Raw genomic sequence first — 19463 nt, 5'->3', positions numbered from 1 at the left:
CTAATGATTACATTCAGAGTGGTGTATAAACACATAAGAAGAATACTTCTTACCTAAGAAGTAACTATTATGGTCACCTGATCCAGCTCTAACTTCATCTGGTTCCACAGACATGAGATGAAGTTCAGTCTCCTCTGACAATACACCCTGAACCCACTGCTCCACACCTTTATTATCAACAGTATGGAACGCTGCACTGAGGTCTAGCAGGACAAGCACAGAGATGAGTCCACTGTCAGAGGCCATAAGAAGATCATTTGTAACCTTCACTAAAGCTGTTTCTGTGCTGTGATGAGCTCTGAAACCTGACTGAAACTCTTCAAATAAGCCATTCCTCTGCAGATGATCTGTTAGCTGTTTGACAACTACTCTTTCAAGGATGTTTGATATGAAAGGAAGGTTGGAGATTGGCCTATAATTAGCTAAGACAGCTGGGTCTAGAGATGGCTTTTTGAGTAAAGGTTTAACTACAGCCAGCTTGAAGGCCTGTGGTACATAGCTGATTATTAGAGATAGGTTGATTATATTTAAGATTGAAGCATTAATTAATGGCAGGACTTCTTTGAGCAGTTTTGTAGGAATGGGGTCTAAAAGACACGTTGATGGTTTGGAGCAGTGGTTCCCAAACTTTTTTTGCTGGGCCCCCCTTTGTTTTACAAGAAAAATGTTCGCCCCCCCCCCCCCCCGGTGCGCGCGCGCACGCACAAACACATCCTCCAACCACACACACCCATATTTTGCTCCATTACGGTTTATTTCACACCTCAAACATTTAGTAAAAAATTAAGCAAATACAAGTAATCTGCAATAAATTACAGGTAGTAATAAAATAAACTACTAACTCTTTTACGCTGCGTCCACACCTACACTTTTGGAAACGCAGCTGTTTCGTTCACACGTAAACGGCGTTTCGAATCACCGAAAGCAGAGATTTTTTAAAACTCCTTTTTTGCGTTTACGTGTGGACGAGGAATACAGAGTTCATCACGCAACGTCAAAGGTATGTGCCTTTATTCACGTCACGCTGTGCGCTACGTTATTGTTTACATTAGGTTGAATTGCAGAATGGCAGATAGTCAGATTAACAGTATTTTGTCTCTATCTTCAGGTTTTACACGCTTACATACACACACGCAGTTACTGTCCCTCCATTTAGAAAGGCAGAGGCGTCACGGTGTGATTATTTTAAGTGTAGTTTTTTTTTCCTGTGTAATAATATTCAACATTGCTATCAATACATTTTTCAAAAAATGCCTCTCTGTGCAAAATGGGTTCAAAAACATAAACAACTGTAGGATCCTGTTTGTCCGTGATTTGAAGAGCCCAGCGCTGCTCCCGACGCAGGGAAAACCAATTCTGCAGGGGAGACCTACCTCAGCACTTGTGCAGGTGAAGCCAAAGGGAAGATCTGCTTCACCAGATTTTCTAGTCTTTGGCTTAGAATGAAGTCGGTTTGGAGACATATTCAGCCATGCTTCATCTCCTGCTTTGCGTTTGTGTGGGCGCCCCATGCTAGCAGTGTCCAAGCCTTGTTTTTTTTTTTTTCATTCTTCAAACCAGACCTTTGGGAAGGTCTGGTTTGAAGGAATTAATTATTGAAGTTAACTCAGAAAGATCAATTGGAGAAAAAGAGTCTAACTTAACATCAATGGTACTAAAAGTAGCTGTAGATAATATTACATCTGTGGGATGATTATTGGTAATTTTTTCTCTAATTGTTAAAATGTTATTTCTGAAGAAGTTCATGAAGTCATTACTAGTTAACGTTAAAGGGATTGTTGGCTCAGTAGAGCTCTGACTGTTTGTCAGCCTGGCTACAGTGCTGAAGAGAAACCTGGGGTTGTTCTTATTTTCTTCAATCAGTGATGAATAGTAAGATGTTCTGGCTTTGCGGAGGGCTTTCTTATAAAGCAACAAACTATTTCTCCAGGCTAAATGATGATCCTCTAAATTTGTGACACGCCATTTCCTCTCCAGCTTACGAGTTATCTGCTTTAGGCTACGTGTTTGAGAATTATACCACGGAGTCAGGTACTTCTGATATGAGGCCTTAGTTTTCACTGGAGCTACAGTATCCAGAGTCGTACGTAGTGAGGAGGTAAAATTATTAACAAGATGATCGACCTCTGTTGGAATAGCGTTCAGATAGCTGCTCTGCTCTATGTTGGTACAGGGCATTGAAGATGATAACAGTGGGTGGATTATATTCTTAAACTTAGTTACAGCACTTTCAGAAAGACATCTACTTTGATAAAGTCTACTCTCCACTGCTGTGTAATCAATCATTGTAAATGTAAATGTTATCAGGAAATGATCAGACAGCAGAGGGTTTTCAGGAAACACTGTTAAATGTTCAGTTTCTATGCCATATGTTAAAACAAGATCTAGAGTGTGATTAAAGTGGTGGGTGGGTTCTTTTACATTTTGACAGAAGCCAATTGAGTCTAATAACAGATTAAATGCAATGTTGAGGCTGTCATTTTTAGCATCTACATGGATGTTAAAATCACCCACAATAATTATTTTATCAGAGCTGAGCACTAAATCAGATAAAAAGTCTGAGAAATCAGAGAGAAACTCTGTGTAAGGCCCAGGTGGACGATAGATGATAACAAGTAAGACTGGTTTCTGAGTTTTACAGCTGGGTTGGACGAGGCTAAGCATCGGGCTTTCAAATGAATTAAAAGTCTGTCTTGGTCTTTCGTTAATTAATAGACTGGTGTGAAAAATTGCTGCCACACCGCCCCCTCGGCCTGTGCTTCGAGGTTTTTTGTCTGTTTGGGAGCTGACACCGTCTCTATGGAGATGGGTTTTTGGGGGGGTAGCAGGAGGAGAGAAGCTGCAGAGAGGCGTGTAAGACTGCAACTCTGCTTCCTGGTCCCAACTCTGGATAGTCATATTTTGGGGGGTTTAATAAATTGGTCCATATTTCTAGAAATGAGAGCTGCTCCATCCAAAGTGGGATGGATGCCGTCTCTCCTAACAAGACCAGGTTTCCTCCAGAAGGTTTGCCAATTATCTATGAAGCCCACATCGTTTCTGGGACACCACTCAGACAGCCAGCAATTTAAGGAGAACATGCGGCTAAACATGTCACTCCTGGTCTGATTGGGGAGGGGACCAGAGAAAACTACAGAGTCCGACATTGTTTTGGCAAAGTTACACACCGATTCAATATTGATTTTAGTGACCTCCGATTGGCGTAACCGGGTGTCATTACTGCTGACGTGAATTATGATCTTACTGTATTTACGTTTACCCTTAGCCAGCAGTTTTAAATTTCCTTCAATGTCGCCTGCTCTGGCCCCTGGAAGACAATTGACTATGGTTGCCGGTGTCTCTAGCTTCACATGTCTGAGAACAGAATCACCAATTACCAGAGTTTGACCCCCGGCGGGTGTGTCGCCGAGTGGGGAAAACTGGTTAGACACATGAACAGGTTGGTGGTGTACCTGGGGCTTCTGTTTAAGACTATGCTTCCTCCTCACCGTCACCCAGCCGCCCTCTTTCCCCAGCTGCTTGGGACAGTCTGTCAGGGGACAGCAAGCAGGGACTATGCTTCCTTCTGCTGCACCAACTACAGGGGCCTGGCTAGCTAGCTTCTTTTTTTTGTATGTTTGTAACTAACTCAGCAGTTCATTCTCTTTCTTCTGTAAAATACTTTAAGTCACAAGAACTTCTCATTCTTGTGACTTAAAGTGGATTCAGTCCTTAACACAGCGGGTGCATCAAATGTATGTGAGTGTTTTTCAAACTCACCTGTACTGTGTGTTATAAAGTACTGAAGACACAATGAGATGGAAATAGTCCGATAATAGAATTTGACATCAGACACAGCTCTCTGAAATGATTTCTGTGTCTCCTCAGATGTGATTCGACTCTGCCAACAGGAGCTTAGATGGGATAAAATCACAGACTGAAGCTGAAGCCCACCTAACCCCAAATCTTTAACAAGAAGGTAAAAGTAGAAAAAGTAGAATTGAGATTGATTGTGTATTTTCTGGGAGTGTGACTATCAGCATCAGTGAGCACATGACACAAAGATTGTGCCAACATTACAAAGTGACTTCCTGATAATGTCCTGCACTGCAAACAGGAAACATCACTGATGCTACCTGAGATCACAATATTGCAAACACAGCTGGGAGCCTGGTGCCGGTAACAGTAAGAGAGTCAGTGTGGTGTTTCAGTCTCAGCTCGTGTGTCTGTGGGTCCAGAGTGAAATTGGCCGTGCTCACAGTGCTCGTATTTGTGTAGGTTTTTCTGAAGAAGGAAGAATCTGTGAGGGTTACAGACGTGGTGGGGCTGCTGTCTCTGGGGAGAGCTGAGCTCATGTATGGCTGTTCTTTCAAAGAGAAAAGAACAAAAAGAATCTCATTTTGTCCGTGCTGTGATCCAAAGCTATGGAGAGGGGTCTGGCTGCAGCCACTGTGGAGCTCCACCATAGGCGGAGACACGTGCCCTGCATGGATACAGTGGAAACCGCACAAGTGGATCGTAAAGGTTGGGTTGGTTCATTTTTAAATTTTGTATTTTTTATCGTGCTCCATGGCAGAGACACACAGATGTTTGTTCCCTGGCCCTGGTTTAAGTAAGAGAGCTGAGCTTCTGTGGGCAACATGACAAAAAAAGTCTCTAAACCACATTTTGCATTAGAATATGATTTATTGTCGGCATCAGAGATGGAAAGGAACGAAGTACAAATACTTTGTTAATGTATTTAAGTAGAATTTTCGGGTATCTGTACTTTACTTTGGTATGTTTTTTTCTGCTTCTACTTCTATTTCTTACATTTTACAAGGTTACATTAAACTTTTGGAGCCTGTACTTCTAATTCCACTTGAGTAAAGTCTTTAGTCAATACTTCTACTTTTAGTCAAGTATTTTTAACTCGAGTTATCTATACTTTTACTTGAGTAAACCATGTGTGCACTTTTTACTTCTCTGGTTGGCATATAGTAGTCAGTTTCAAACTTTTGTTTTTTGTCTTATTGAACAAATTCACTTCACTACTTTTTACAGTCTGTAACATCAGTTTACATCATCTTGATGCATGCTCAATCATCCAGGTAAGTAAATCTCCAAAAGTTGATTCTGTTCATCTGGACGTAGCGTTTTTGTGGGAGAAACGTTTCGTCACTCATCCAAGTGACTTCTTCAGTCTCAGCTGACTGCAGGTTTCCCCAATCTTATAAACAGAGGGCTGGTTTCAGTCATTATGCAAATGTCCTGTTTATAAGATTGGGGAAACCTGCAGTCAGCTGAGACTGAAGAAGTCACTTGGATGGGTGACGAAACGTTTCTCCCACAAAAACGCTACGTCCAGATGAACAGAATCAACCTTTGGAGATCAGTTTACATCGTTCCATTTACTGCATAATACACTTTATTCATGCATCTCATTCCACCTGCATCAACATTGGAAAGTTCTTCACAAAGAAAAATACTTCTCTTCTCTATTCTACTCTCCACTGCTTTCTTATTGCCCAGATTTTAGTTAGCCTTTGTGTATATATATTGTATGTCAATAGATATGTATGTCACAAAAAAGTATCTTGTAAAGTATCTTTTTGTAAAGACTTTTCTCCCCAAATCTATTACATGCTAAGTGTAATGTGTTATTTCTGCTAAAACCTGAACTGTTTTCTTTCTTTTTTTTACATCCAAAATATATTTGATCTCACAATCTCACTTAATCTGTTGTCAGCACTTTGAAGAACACAGCATAAAGTAGCATCAAAATAGTTCAAATGTGTGTATGGTGTTTATCTGCTTTTCTCTCTGTTTCAGATGCAAATATCAATCTGTAATTCTGCCTCAAAGCCAGCATTGCAGGAATGCACAACATGTTGCAGAAGACTCTCTTTCACTACCCTCTTTCAGCCCTGCTGTCGGGGAAAAGACGGAGGAACATATAAATGGACACATTAAAAATGCTTTCCCTTTCCAAGGTATTATTATTAATTATTAGGAATATAGTATGAATATTTAATATATAAATGGTAAAATGGTAAATGGCCTGTATTTGTATAGCGCTTTACTTAGTCCCTATGGATCCCAAAGCGCTTTACACTACATTGAGTCATCCACCCACACACACATTCACACACAGGTGATGGCAAGCTACATTGTAGCCACAGCTGCCCTGGGGCGCACTGACAGAGGCTATTAATTAATAGCCTCTTAATTAATACATATGCACTTCTTTTCAGCACTTCTGCAATCTCTTTGTTGACTTCAAACTTACTATTCACACTGTACCTTTCAGTGCATTCATCAGCAAGAAAAAATGTGTGTTTTTATTAAACATATTTTTCTTTCCTGTTCACCACGTTGCTTGATGGCACTTGTGTATGGAGGACCACAAGAGCCACACACATCGAAATAAAGAATTCTGTGCTTAAGTAATGAATTGTAGAATAAATTCTGCATTTGTAAATTAATTTTTGAATTCCAATTTAATAAACTGATTTTTAAAATGTTTTTGAAAATGGCGATTCCACTCCTCATTTCAAAATCCATTTCCCTTTCCTGTTCGCTCAGGAATTAACTTCTGGATTAGCTGCTGGATTAACAACTTCGTTTTATAAAAATCCTGCTGCAGTGCAAATTAGCCACACCGTGGGATGTAAGGAGCTCTCTGATTGGTTGGACAGACACAGGCTGTCTGCCTGGATTTTTCTAGCTCATAGCTTCGCCCTGCTACGAAGTGTGTGTGCTTGTACAAAGGCCTCTGACTGAGTGCCTGTTTACTCAGTCTGTCCACCTGTTAAAGGTAACGTGCTAATATGGCTATCGCTAACATCACCGCACATAGCCCTGTTATTTTAAGGTCATCTTAGCTTGTGAAAGTTTTACGTCGCAGCTGTACGAGCTAGCTACGTGTTTTGTAAGCTGCTGTGCTCTTCACAAATAAAGCTGGAAGCAGCTCAGACTATTAGAACCAGCACTGAGGCCTGTTACGTGGATTGGATGTTTTTGTTAACATGTACACTCTGATTGTTAGATAAATTGATTGCATTCTATATAACCACATTTAAATTACATGTGTTTTTTTTTCTCTCTTGCAGACAAAATTATATGCCAGTGCAGGCTGCCATGTAGGACTACAGGACACGTTCACTTCCCTGTCTGTAACATGACAATCATACGGCGTGGGGATATGGCAAGGCATTTATTGTCATGTCAGCATTCTTCAATGCCAAGTCAGCCACCAGTATCAGGACTGCTCCCCACTGCACTCTCCGAGGAACCCGGCCTCCCTCCTGATGTCCTATATCCAGTGTCTAAACAGTCTTCTGAATCTTTGGTAGAACATTCATGTGCTCTACCCTCTGTGCTGAAGGAAACTGTGGCTTATGGGAAGTCAATGAAAATGAAATGCCCTCATTGTGGTCTTAGTCTTCTAAAAAAAACTTCAAAGCTCATTCAAACAAATCATTAGATGTTTACCTGGCCAGTGTGTTTGTGTAGTTGAGACTATTGCATTGCTAAATGGCATCTCTTTCAGACTCAGAGAGACCTCTTCCAGTCAAATGTGGCACTATCATCAGGCCCTCCATCACTGATGACTCAGGAGGCTTCTTCCTGTGAGGACAATGGTGCTATGGGAAGGAGTATCTGTTATATATTTAAAGAGAAAAAAATTTCTCAATGTCTTCCAGAAGATGTCATGTCACAGAAAATGGAACATCAGAAACGGTTCATTCCTTGTGAAACTTTGTGCCAGAGCACCCTAAACTTGACAAGGCTGTTCTAATTACTAATAAAGCAAGGATTGTCAGCACGATAGGAGTGATTGAGAGTAAGTTGTAATGAATCAGATTAAATCTAAGTGTGGAATTATGACTTATAATTTCTCCTATATTAATGTTTGGAAATTAATGTGGTTTGTCTTTAACAGATGTTTCAATGTACCATAGATTGTGTCCTCAGTGCCACATGGTGTACAGATACCAGGACTGGACGAACGGGCTTCATAACATAACTGTCTCCTGAACTCTGCCTTTTTCCGAGAGAGAATTTGCAGGTGAGAATTGCAAGAATAAACTGTTCTCATCTGACGATTTCTTTAAAAATGTGTTTGTGTGTGTGAATATGGTGTGTTGGTGTATGTATGTGTATGTATGTGGGCAGCATGGTGGCACAGTGGTTAGCACTGTTGCACTGTACCTTGCCTCGCACCCCCCTCCTGATCTCATCACCAGACTGAGGAAGAAAATGAAGAGCAGGCAGACATATGACAAGGTCTTTGAAAGCATATGGGGTGCCTCTGGTAAGCATCACTTAGTGATTATAAGAAGTAGCATTAAAATAACTAGTTACAATCACAGACAACTTGTTTAATCTTTGCTCACAGGTGGATGGTCTGTAATACTATGTCCACGTGGTATTGTATACAGTATTACATTTAATCTTTGTGCTGAAAGTCCCAGGGATTTTGCTGAACTTCTCCTATCCTAGAAGCAAATACCAAATGTCTGCGTTTATTATTTTGCTTGCTGTTTGGCGGCACACACCAACTTTTGGGTTCCTAATAGACTGCCATTTCATCCACATGAAGGTTGACTGGCTGAGCCCACTGAGGAAAATGTCAAGGCTGCACGGGATGGAAGATTACGAGGGAATCTTCCATGGCTACATGAAAGGATGGACAGTGTAACTGAATATCCTCATCCTGTCAGTGGATCATCCGACCATTATGTCCTGTATGGCAGATTTCATGAGGGAAATACAAAAGATTCCAAGGACATATTATGTAGAATTCAACTTGTCCCAGAGCTGAGAGGCTGGCTGAATAGTCAAGTTGTTGAACAGCTCTTTGCATGCCTGATGAAAAATAATTACTTTTTAAGTAATATAAGTCCATCCACACATGTGTTTTTGATGAGAAATATAATTCATCATTACTACACTGTTACCAACAAGAAACTTCTGGAGAGGCCGTTAAGACATGGTTGACTTGGACAGATCAGTATCTCATTGCGTGCACTTGGTCAAGCTGTCATAGGTAAATGACACATGGACTTTCACACGACCAGAAAGCTGTCATTGTTCACAGATTACATTTGTTCCTGATTGTGTGTGTTTATTGCTGTTTTCTTTGTGTCCCTAGGGTTAGGGTTAGGACTCTGCAAAAGTGTGTGTGTGTTACCGCCAACAGTCATAGTTGGTCTCTCTTCTGCACAGAACACTAAATGGCTAAGGTACTACTGAAGTTTCTTTCTGTTCCTCCTGGAGGCTAATAAGGAAACCTGGTTCTGGCCTGGAGGTAATGAGTGTACAGGCAGATTTCTTTTCTGATGTATTAATCACATATTTTTATCATATCACTTTTGTAATAGTAGTATCACTTTGTCACTTGAGTTAGCTTCACAAATTTGTCTTATGCTCTATCACACACAGTGGGGCCATTGTAAGTTCATGGAAGACGTTAAACAGATAGTGAGACTCCTGCTTATCAATGATGTAAATCTGTAGGTGACGCTAAGCAGAAAACAAGGTCATAATTCTCTCTGTGAGGGGGAAGGTTTTAAGGATGGGGCTGAAGGTGTAGCCCCCACCCCGTGACATGGGCCAACATGTAAGAGTTGTGGAATGTCTTAGTCTGTGTGTGTATATAAGATGTGAACTTCCATAGCATAAGGAAGCCTGGTTCTGGTGGCTCATGTTGGGGCCTGGCTGTGGCTCAGGTGGTAGAGCAGGTGGTAGAGCAGATCAGCTACTGATCGGAAGGTTGGTGGTTCGATCCTAGGCTTCCCCAGTCTGTATGTCAAGTGTCCTTGGGCAAGATACTAACCCCAAATTGCCCTCCGATGCATTCATCGGAGTGTGAATGTGTGTGAATGTAGTTATAGTTTGCACTTGCGTTTAGAAGTGCTTGCATGAGTGGGTGTGAATGGGTGAATGAGGCATGTTGTATGCAGCGCTTTGAGTACTCCGGGAGAGTAGAAAAGCGCTATATAAGAATCAGTCCATTTACCATTTACCATTTACCATTTCAGCTGACTAAAGGCTTCTGTTTAATATGTGATTTTTCTGTGAGATATCAGGGAAGCTGAAGGTTGAAAAAATAATGTTACATGTTAAAATTATTTTGAGGAATAAACATGTGTCATGCTGTGTTGTCCCTTTGCATGTGACTTTTTTGCCAATAGATAACAAATACAATCTATATAACAACATATGGCACGGTCTCATGGTTATGTAATTATCCCATGGACAGATTAGTTTATATATATATTATATATGTTTAATGTATTTTTATGTATGTTTTAGACCTGGGGGCAGAATTGTTTATGAACTGTTTTTGATTTAGGAACAGGCAGAGTGTCCTCTCTTTCTCACTGGCTCCATGTATCTCATTGTGTCGCACACTGGTTCACTAGCTCTCGCACAAAATCACCAAAACACAGCACAAATCCTGCCATGATTCACTTCTTAATAAACCAGTGAATCGGTTATTGAAGCAGTGATATACCGAATGATATCAATGGTCACGTGACTCTGTTCAGACTAACCAGTGAAGCAGTGTGTTGGTTTTTTTATTACACATGCGTCGGAGCTTCAGCTTCAAATGGACCATTACTACTTATTGTGTTTCCAGTCAGTGAGGTTTTCTAGTCATAGGTTTTTTATTTACCCTTTTGCATCATCATGGATCACCAGCCTTTATTCAATAAACAGCTTACTATAAGTCTGTGTCATCTTTATTAACACTGTAACACATGCAGACCCACGACGACATGGTTCAGATATGAGAAGAAAATGAAGTCAATCAGATGAACAGGAAGCTCAAACTCTTTAAAAACATGAATTCAAAGTCCACCATAACAAAGCAAGCAGCAAAACTTTATTTATACAGGCAGAACGTGCTGCTTAAAGCAGAAGCTAGCACAGAGGAGAATTTAAACCTTAGTAAAAAGATTGTAAACACTGATCATGTGATTCAATATGTTATTCCAGCATCAAAGGTAAAAACAGCTTCAGTTTTTTGTTGGAAACAGACACCAGTCCCTGATAACCTGAGGTGTTGCTCTTAAACCTGTAGATGTGGTTCAGCATTAATGGAGCTTCACATATTTCCTGGTTTGTGCACTAATAATGAGCAGCCCAGAGACTTACTGAGGTCCCAGACTCCTGCTCAGCAGGTATTCAGAGTCCAGGTTTTAATGAGAGGCACTTTCAGAACTAAAAGTCCATTTTAAAACACACCTCCCATGAAGATCACAATAATGACACTGTCAGTGGTCTTTGAGATTCATCGTCACAGCTCCACAGATTCTTTAGAAATCTGTCTTCCTTCACGTTAACCTCAGGTCTTTGGAAAGGCATCGATCCTCCTCACAGAGAGCAGCAATCAGAAGTGAGCTGGCTTCACTTCCTTTTCGTCACACCGTGTCGATCACGTCTCGTGCTTTATCTGCTCTGCTCTGCTGTGATCTGACTGATTCCATCTCCTGATCGTTGATAACACGCTGCTGCAGGAGTTTATCCAGAAGTTTGTTTAAAACAGATTCAGACACTCTTTCAATAAACCGGGAGCGAATTGTGAACAGTCTCTCATCTGCCGGGACTCGGGCCTCAGCTGCTGGGACTCCGGCCTCTACGGGGACATCCCTCATTAAGGTTTCTGTTCTTGGTGCTGAAGGAAAAAGATAGATAAAAGTCATTTAACTACACTCTGAACTGCAGATGAAAAGAGACTTAAGTATGATTTCAGTTAACTTTTATAAAATAACCTAGTAGCAGAAGTTTGCAGGGTAATTTCTGCTCTGGCATTTGGCAGGAACCTTACCTGGCAGGTAAACAGATGATTTCCAGGTTTCTGTCCCCTCTTGGTCTTTGACTATCAGAGTCAAAATCTCTGGACTGGTACTCAGGAAAACTTGAAATGTTGGATGGTAATTTGGGCCAAACTTTAAGCGAAATTGTGTTTGCTAAAAACAACAGAGAGGTGCCATTTTCATGACGAGTGAATTATCCAGGACTTTAATTTAAGCAGCATTTAGTTTGTTACTGCTGACTCACCTCCGGCTGTATCCTGCTCTCAGGTTCACAGTGGACACTGTACCTTTGACCGAAGCTGAAAAGACAGTCAGCAGGGGTCTCGATGTATTCAGCACCATGTCCTTGTTGGGCAGCCACCTTCAGTGACAGGACAGTTTATTATGCCGGTAATGTTAATAAGTCTATTCACCTGTAGAGCTCATTTAAACGCATCAGGTGTAGAACATCATGTGTCAGTATGAATAAAAAAAAAACAATAATTCTTGAGATAAAACAACTTTGCACAAAGAAGGAAAGCTCTGGGATTTTATTTTTATCAGTAAAGTGTCAGATCTGACATTATGGTTCACAAACATCAAATGTTCACAGCTCAGGGTCATTACTGGGAGTGAATAATGAAGAGTAGTGATTGGTCAGCAGATCTGACAAGTCTGAAGGTGAATGTGATTACAGAAAAGTTAACTGGAGTCTGATCCTGTGTTTCAGGTAATCAGGGAGGAGTGACCAGTAAACCTGTACATAATTTTAGTTAAACATCAGAAAGCTGCTGAGAAATCATTTGGATTCTGAGAGGACCACAGAGTGATGATGTTGAAACTGTTTACCTCTGGCAAAGGGATATTTTCCTGCAGCAGAAACATGTTGATTCTTCGAGATCCTGTCTCCAGAGGTCGGAAGAACAGCAGAACTTGACCATTTATGGGTTCTGCCATGTTCAGGAACCGCTTAAAGACATCCCAGATGAGGCCAAAGGCAGAGAGGTGAGGGACTTTCACAACCACATGGGTGGCAGTGATCTCCAGCGGCTCCAAGATGCTCATCCCATCATCAGAGATGTGGGCAACAGACAGCAGGCCATCAACATGCAGTGCTGTGAAAGCAAAGAGCTTTTAATTCTGAGGGTTCAGATTTACTTCTCACCATACCTGAGAATTACATCTCCTCCAAACTACAAGTTCACTTCCATCCTTTCTTGTTATAAATAAACTGCATTATGGTTATTTGTATGATGCAGAACAGTTCATCTTAACTGAGCACCACACAGTAACACAGATGTTTTCAGAGCATCATCACAGCAGTCAGCATTACAGTGCTCACCCTTCTTTGTTTCACAGTGTGGCAGGTGGAGCTGACGGACTGCATCCTCAGAGCATGTGATATTGAACAGCGGCCCTGCAGCTGTTTTTCCAGCTGGCTGAAGGAGGCTCTCATCCCATTGGTCAGTCTGGTACAGCAGCTCCGCCTCCTGAGCCATAACAAACACCAGTCTGGTCAGAGTACCCTGGAACACACCTGGACCAGGACACCTGAACCTGTAGGACACAGAAGCGCTGAAGCACTCCAACCAGCCTGTATGAGCTGAGGTCTGATCACCTCCAGCTGTATCACACGTGTCATGTCGCATCATTACATACATGTTATCGACCTAATGTGAAACTAGAAGCACCTGTAGGAGATTTGTGTGGATTCAGTTTGTACTTCAGGGGTGAAGCTTGATGGAGGCTGGAATTCAGAGAGGAAACAACACCAGCTGTTTAAAGCAACAATAAACAAGTAAGCAGTGAAGAAACTACATGGAGTACACATCATGATTGATCTGTACATACTTTCAAAACTACGAGTGAAATACTGATCATGTGATTGAAAAAATAATTTCAAAATCAAATGATGCAGAATGGCACATGACACTGAATCTTAAACCTTATTGGCTGTCTGGCCTGACTAATCTGCCTTGTGCTGTAACACACCTGACACAGTTTCTGTGCTGAAGGCCTCTGTTTTTGTTCCATAACACAATAATCAGATCCACGTGCTTTTCTCTCACCTCTGTGTCATTCTGAGACAAATCAAGCTGTGTGTCTAATGAGTCTGGATTGAGTCTGACCTCAGAGTCACCTGATGAGAGACAAACATTGAATAATTCAGGATTCCCTGGAACTCTAACTGGTGCTGTTTACCATCATATTCATTTGTTGGTGGTTTTCTAATAAAATACAAACTGTTTGTGAGGGATTTCTCTTTCTTCTTTAAGGACCCACCATCTTCTTCAGCTGCAACCTTCTCACTCACTAAAAAGATTTTAAAAGTATTAAAATATTTTTGACCAAAACCAGTACCTAAAAAAAATCATCAAAAAACGAACAAACATAATTTATAGATTTTTGCAGAATGAAATAAGCACAAACTAGCTGTCATGTGACATGGTATTGATGAAATATTGATGAAAATGACAAACAGACTAAGTACTCACTGGTTTTGTCTCTGGAAGATTTAATAGTCTTGTTATTGAAACTGCAGACAGCAACGTTAAAACACAACTGATTAAGGGTGCACTAAGCCAAGCCAGAGAAACAGAAGAAAACAGACTTGACCATGAAGATCCTCAGTGTGGATCATAATCATAATATCAGCCCTATGTCTGCAGTTTAGTGTCAGCACAACTTTCACATCATATTCAACACAACTAAAACACGGTGACTGACCTCAGAGTTTCAAGTCCACATCCTGGACTCTCCAGAAAACCACACAGCTGCTTCACTCCTGGATCCTGCAGCTTGTTGTAGCTCAGGTCCAGCTCTCTCAGATGGGAGGGGTTGGACTTCAGCGCTGCTGCCAGATAATCACAGCTGATCTCTGACAAACCACAGCTCCACAATCTGAAAGATGTAAGTTTATTAGACAAAGTGTGAGCTTGAAATCATTCAGTGTTTCATCATCTGCTCAGAGCTGAAGAAGGTTCAGAATGTAGAAGTTTAGAAAATGGAAACTCCAAACAGCTGAAGCCAACAGGAAGCAGCTTCAAACAAACACAACAAGAGAAAAAACTCTCAATTTTTAACATTAAAGTTGTACATTTATGATAAAACCATGAAAAAGACTTGAAAAGTGTTTATGCTACAATTTTATCCGGCATCATCTCCCTTCAGATTTATGATCGTCATGCATTATTGGTGATCAAATCCGCTATGGATAATTTTCAACGAAACAAGGTTGTTTTTCCAAGCCAGCTTGAGCGCAGCACAGCACCCGGTTTACGTCCATTCTTGCTGATCAGCTCATTTTTTGCTTCAGAGGCCTCATCGGAGGAAGAGAGCTGGCTTTCTTGTGCTGCTTCGGAGAGAAGTGGATCTTCGGGGGGCTTTATTCCTGGGTTGCTGCCAGTAAGATAAGCCTGAGACTTGCCAGACCTGGATTAATCCCCTCAACCCCCTGTGTTTACCACCTCACTGTCATCTGAAAGCATGGAAAGCCACAGCTCATCAGGGCAGGAACCCTGATTTGCTGTGCGGCTTACTGCATCATGCAGAGCCGTAGAGTGCCAGGCTGCTCTACACCTGCCTAATCAAACTCGTGGTTTTCGACGCTTCTGTCGGAAAGCAGAGCGTCTGTGGAAATCCACTGGTCTGGTTGTCCATCATGAACACTTCAAAGAACTTTTTCACTTATATAATGCATCACTGAAAGAGGCTAGATCCTCTTATGTCAATAATGTTATAAATCGTCACAATAATGTAATACTTTTCTCAATCACTTTGTAAATAAGGTGATGGACTTGAGATTCAAAATCTCCTCAAGTGCCTCCCTTTATGAAGATGCCCCTTGATGTCCTGGGTCATTTACTTCTTTTTCTCTAATCACATTTAATGATTTAATTACAGTAATAGATCAAATGAAATCCTCATCATGCTCTTTAGATATATTACCTCCCTCTGTCCTGCCTGGGACTCTCACCAGCATCGGTCCCACACTGCTATCCATCATCAACAGTTCACTGAGGCAGGGTTGTGTTCCGTCCTATTTTAAACATGCCGAGGGGTTAGGGTTAGATTCTGTCTTTTAAAAAAACAGAATCTAGATCCTAGCTCTACTAGTGATTATCGGCCTATTTTAAAATGGCCATTTATAAGCAAATTACTAGAAACAAATTGTAGAAAATCAGTTTAGGTCCTTACTATGCAGATTACAGATTTTTGACCCTTTTCAGTCTGGCTTTCAAAAGCAGCACTCCACCGCTCTCTTAATGGTCTATAATGATCTATCAAGGGCTTCTGATGCAAGGGATTGTTCTGTGATCATTTTGCTTGATCTCAGCGCAGCCTTCGATACCACTGACCATAATTGGAGATTAAGTATTGGAATTTAAGGAGCGGGGACAATGCCTCCAAACACTCTCCTTCCGGTTGTCATCTATATAGGTTCCCCCAGTTCTGCAAGCTGTTCATTCTCGTTTACGTGCAAACAGGGTCCGGTCTCAGCGAATACCTTTAACACAGCTTATCACACAGGAGTAACATAATTTTACTCACCCTTCCATTCGCTTACAATCAACCTCTCGTCCGTCAATGCATCAGACAAACAACTACTCAAGTTTTGGGGGGCGATCGTGGCTCAAGAGTTGGCAGTTTGTCTTGTAATCAGAAGGTTGCCGGTTCATTGTGTCCTTGGGCAAGACACTTCACCCGTTGCCTACTGGTGGTGGTCAGAGGGCCCGTGGCGCCAGTGTCCGGCAGCCTTGCCTCTGTCAGTGCGCCCAAGGCAGCTGTGGCTACAATGTAAATGGTAAATGGTAAATGGCCTGCATTTGTATAGCGCTTTACTCAGTCCCTAAGGACCCCAAAGCGCTTTACACTACATTCAGTCATTCACCCATTCACACACACATTCACACACTGGCAATGGCAAGCTACATTGTAACCACAGCTGCCCTGGGGCGCACTGACAGAGGCGAGGCTTGTAGCTTGCCATCACCAGTGTGTGAATGTGTGTGTGAATGGGTGGATGACTGAATGTAGTGTAAAGCGCTTTGGGGTCCATAGGGACTAAGTAAAGCGCTATACAAGTACCGGCCATTTACCATTTACCATTCATCGCATTCATAGCAGCTCTGGCGGCCTGCCATGGGCCCAACGGCAGCGTTGCAGTTCAGGTGGCCTGCCATGGGTCTGGCAGCGGCAGCAAAACGGTTCAGGCGGCCTGCTGCTGATCGGATGGTGGCAATGTAACTCTCTGGCGGCCTGCCACGATTCCGGCAGTGGCACCGTGGCTGCTCAGGTGGCCTGCCGTGGGTCCATTGGCAATGGTGTTGCAGCTCAGGTGGCCTGCCACGGGTCCAGCTCAGGTGGGCGCCGGCATAGGACGGCAACAAATCCGTGACGTGCCGGCCATGCAGAACGTGGATGTAGACATGGGCGTGCAGCTCGCTGACCTCCTGCTCGGGCAGCGCCGGCCCCTCCGGCACGCTGACCTCTTGCTCAGGTAGCATGGGCCCCTCCGGCACGCTGAACTCCTGCTCTGGCTGAGCGGGTCCTGGCGGCGGCATCACAGCTACGAGCGTTTGTTATGGTGGTGGAATGGTGGCCTCGGGTAGTGGAGGCAAAGATGGCATAGCAGCTGCAGATGGTGAAGCCAAGAGTGGTGTGGCAGCTGCAGACAGATGAGATGATGGCAGTGTAGCAGCTGCAGACGGTGAAGCCGGAGACCTTTGGCCAAGGGATTGCCGACTGTGACTGTACAGGGCACACAGCCGGCTCATGCTGCGGCTGGGGCTGTGCAGAGCAGATATTCTGTTCAGCACCAGTAGCGCCCTGCAGTCCTCTGCTGGCAGACTGAGCTTCTCTGAGCATTCAGCAGAGGATAGAAGCGGCAGTGTTGCCGGCTGTGCTACAGGCTGGGCAACTATGGGCTGTGCAACAGGCTGGGCAGCTAACTGTGCTACCGGCTAGGCAGCTGAGTGAGCTTCAAGCTTGGCAGATGACTGGATTTCAAGCTGGGCAGATGACTGAGTTACAGCTACAGGCTGTGCTGATAGACAGCACAGCACAGCAACTGCAACAATCTCCAGGAACCCAGAGCTAGCTGAGGCCTCCAGTTCAGTCCCTGGGGAAGCCCCGGAGTGAGGAAATGTCTTGTGGCTGTCAGGCTTAGCTAAACAATGCTCAGGCACCGGGCTCTCCAACACCAGGCCCTCCAACACATCAGCAGCCACGAACACAGTCTCTGGACTCTCAAGTTCTTTAATATTAGCAACCTCAGGAGTGTTTTCCTCCAGTCTCTTCTCCTCAGCCAGTACTTGCTCTTCCTGCCTTCTCTTTTCCATCTTAACCCTCTCCACCTCTGCAAGCCTCTTCTTCTCTGCCTCTACTCTTATCCTTTCCTCCTCATCTCTTTTCTTCCTTCATTTTAATAGTCACAGGGAGGGAATTTTCAAAATTAGCAGAGCCAATTTTAATCACCACAGCATCCGGGGCTGCTGAAGTGGGTAGCAGGGTGGAGGCTACAATAGGTGGAGCAAATGGCTGAACTTCAAACAGCTTAGCTGGTGGCCAGGCTACCTTAGTGTTTGCTGTCTCACAGTCTTCTGTTAACAAACAAAAAGACGGAGTGGGTAGAGAAAAATTGTCCTTATTACTCACCACAGCCGGCAGTTGGAAAGTCCGGGAATCCAGCTGCGGTGAGTTGCATTGGCGGTGCGAGCGTCGCTTCCTTGACGATGCCGGGGCCAGCGTGTCAGGCTGAGGATCCACCAGCTGGCCAGGCTGTAGAGCAGCCTGAGTTGGAGAGTGGAGGTGAAGGGTGTTAATTAAGAAGTCAGCGACTATTGAAAAGAGAATATCCATTACCCAAGGGAAACAAGCCAGTGTTTCCCACAGCTGCTTTTCCACTGCGCGATGCACTTCTTCCCAAGCGCCGCCAGCCATAGGTTGCATAGTCCATTAATTTTATCCGTCACCTCCCTCCTGAATTTCTCCAATGAGTCCGCTGGGTCGATCTGGCGGGATTGTTCTGTCACGGGCTGTGTGGCAGACCGTGGGGATGTGGGGAATGAGGACCCAAATGCTGGACTCTTTATGCTGAGCAGTGCGTTTATTTACAGTGCAGCAAAATGACAATAAATCCCCGTGCGCTCCCCTGACTGCCGTGTCGTGTCTTCTTCTTAAAAGTCCGTGCTCCGTGTTCTCCACTCCCGTGCTTCCGCACACCCCGTGCTTGCTGCTCTGTTGTTTCCCCTCAGGAGGAGCGTAGAACACCGGAGAGGCAGCTGTCAAGACACTTAATTCCAGTGCCAGGTTCTGTCCTCTATCACTCCTTCCAAAACATACATACTGCGCCGCGCACATAATTCTTCTGGATTCCCTTCACTTCTCATGTGCTTTCACTAGCATAATCTAAACCCTCCATCCTTGACATAGTCATTCAAGACCGCTCTCGAAGGTGACGAGAGGCGATGTCAATTGGCTTTCGCTGTCTTTGCGCTTGTCTTTGCGCTTGTCTTTGCGCTTGTCTTTGTCCTGTTTTCCTCCTCTCACCCCAACCGGTCGTGGCAGATGCCCCCCCGAGCCTGATTCTGCTGTTTTAAGGGAGTTTTTCCTTCCCACTGTCACCAAAGTGCTTGCTCACAGGGGGTCATACAATTGTTGGGGTTTCCTCTAGATATTAGTGTAGGGTCTTGAGGC

At 43.3% G+C, this 19463-nt stretch overlaps 1 long non-coding RNA gene and 1 pseudogene across 1 annotated transcript; one reads left to right on the top strand and one right to left on the bottom strand.

Annotated features, from left to right (window-relative positions):
• The first annotated feature begins 5803 nt into the window (after positions 1-5803).
• LOC134640027 (uncharacterized) lies at positions 5804-10033 on the top strand. Its single transcript, XR_010095395.1, has 4 exons — positions 5804-5951; positions 7071-7804; positions 7904-8029; positions 8564-10033. It is a non-coding gene; the product is annotated as an uncharacterized LOC134640027 (long non-coding RNA).
• Positions 10034-10975: 942 nt separating this feature from the next.
• Positions 10976-19463, bottom strand: part of LOC134640026 (NACHT, LRR and PYD domains-containing protein 12-like) — a 70969-nt pseudogene continuing 62481 nt past the window's right edge.

The sequence above is a fragment of the Pelmatolapia mariae genome, linkage group LG13 (assembly GCF_036321145.2).
Source record: "Pelmatolapia mariae isolate MD_Pm_ZW linkage group LG13, Pm_UMD_F_2, whole genome shotgun sequence".
NCBI lineage: Eukaryota > Metazoa > Chordata > Actinopteri > Cichliformes > Cichlidae > Pelmatolapia > Pelmatolapia mariae.
This window is presented reverse-complemented; position numbering and strand designations above follow the sequence as displayed.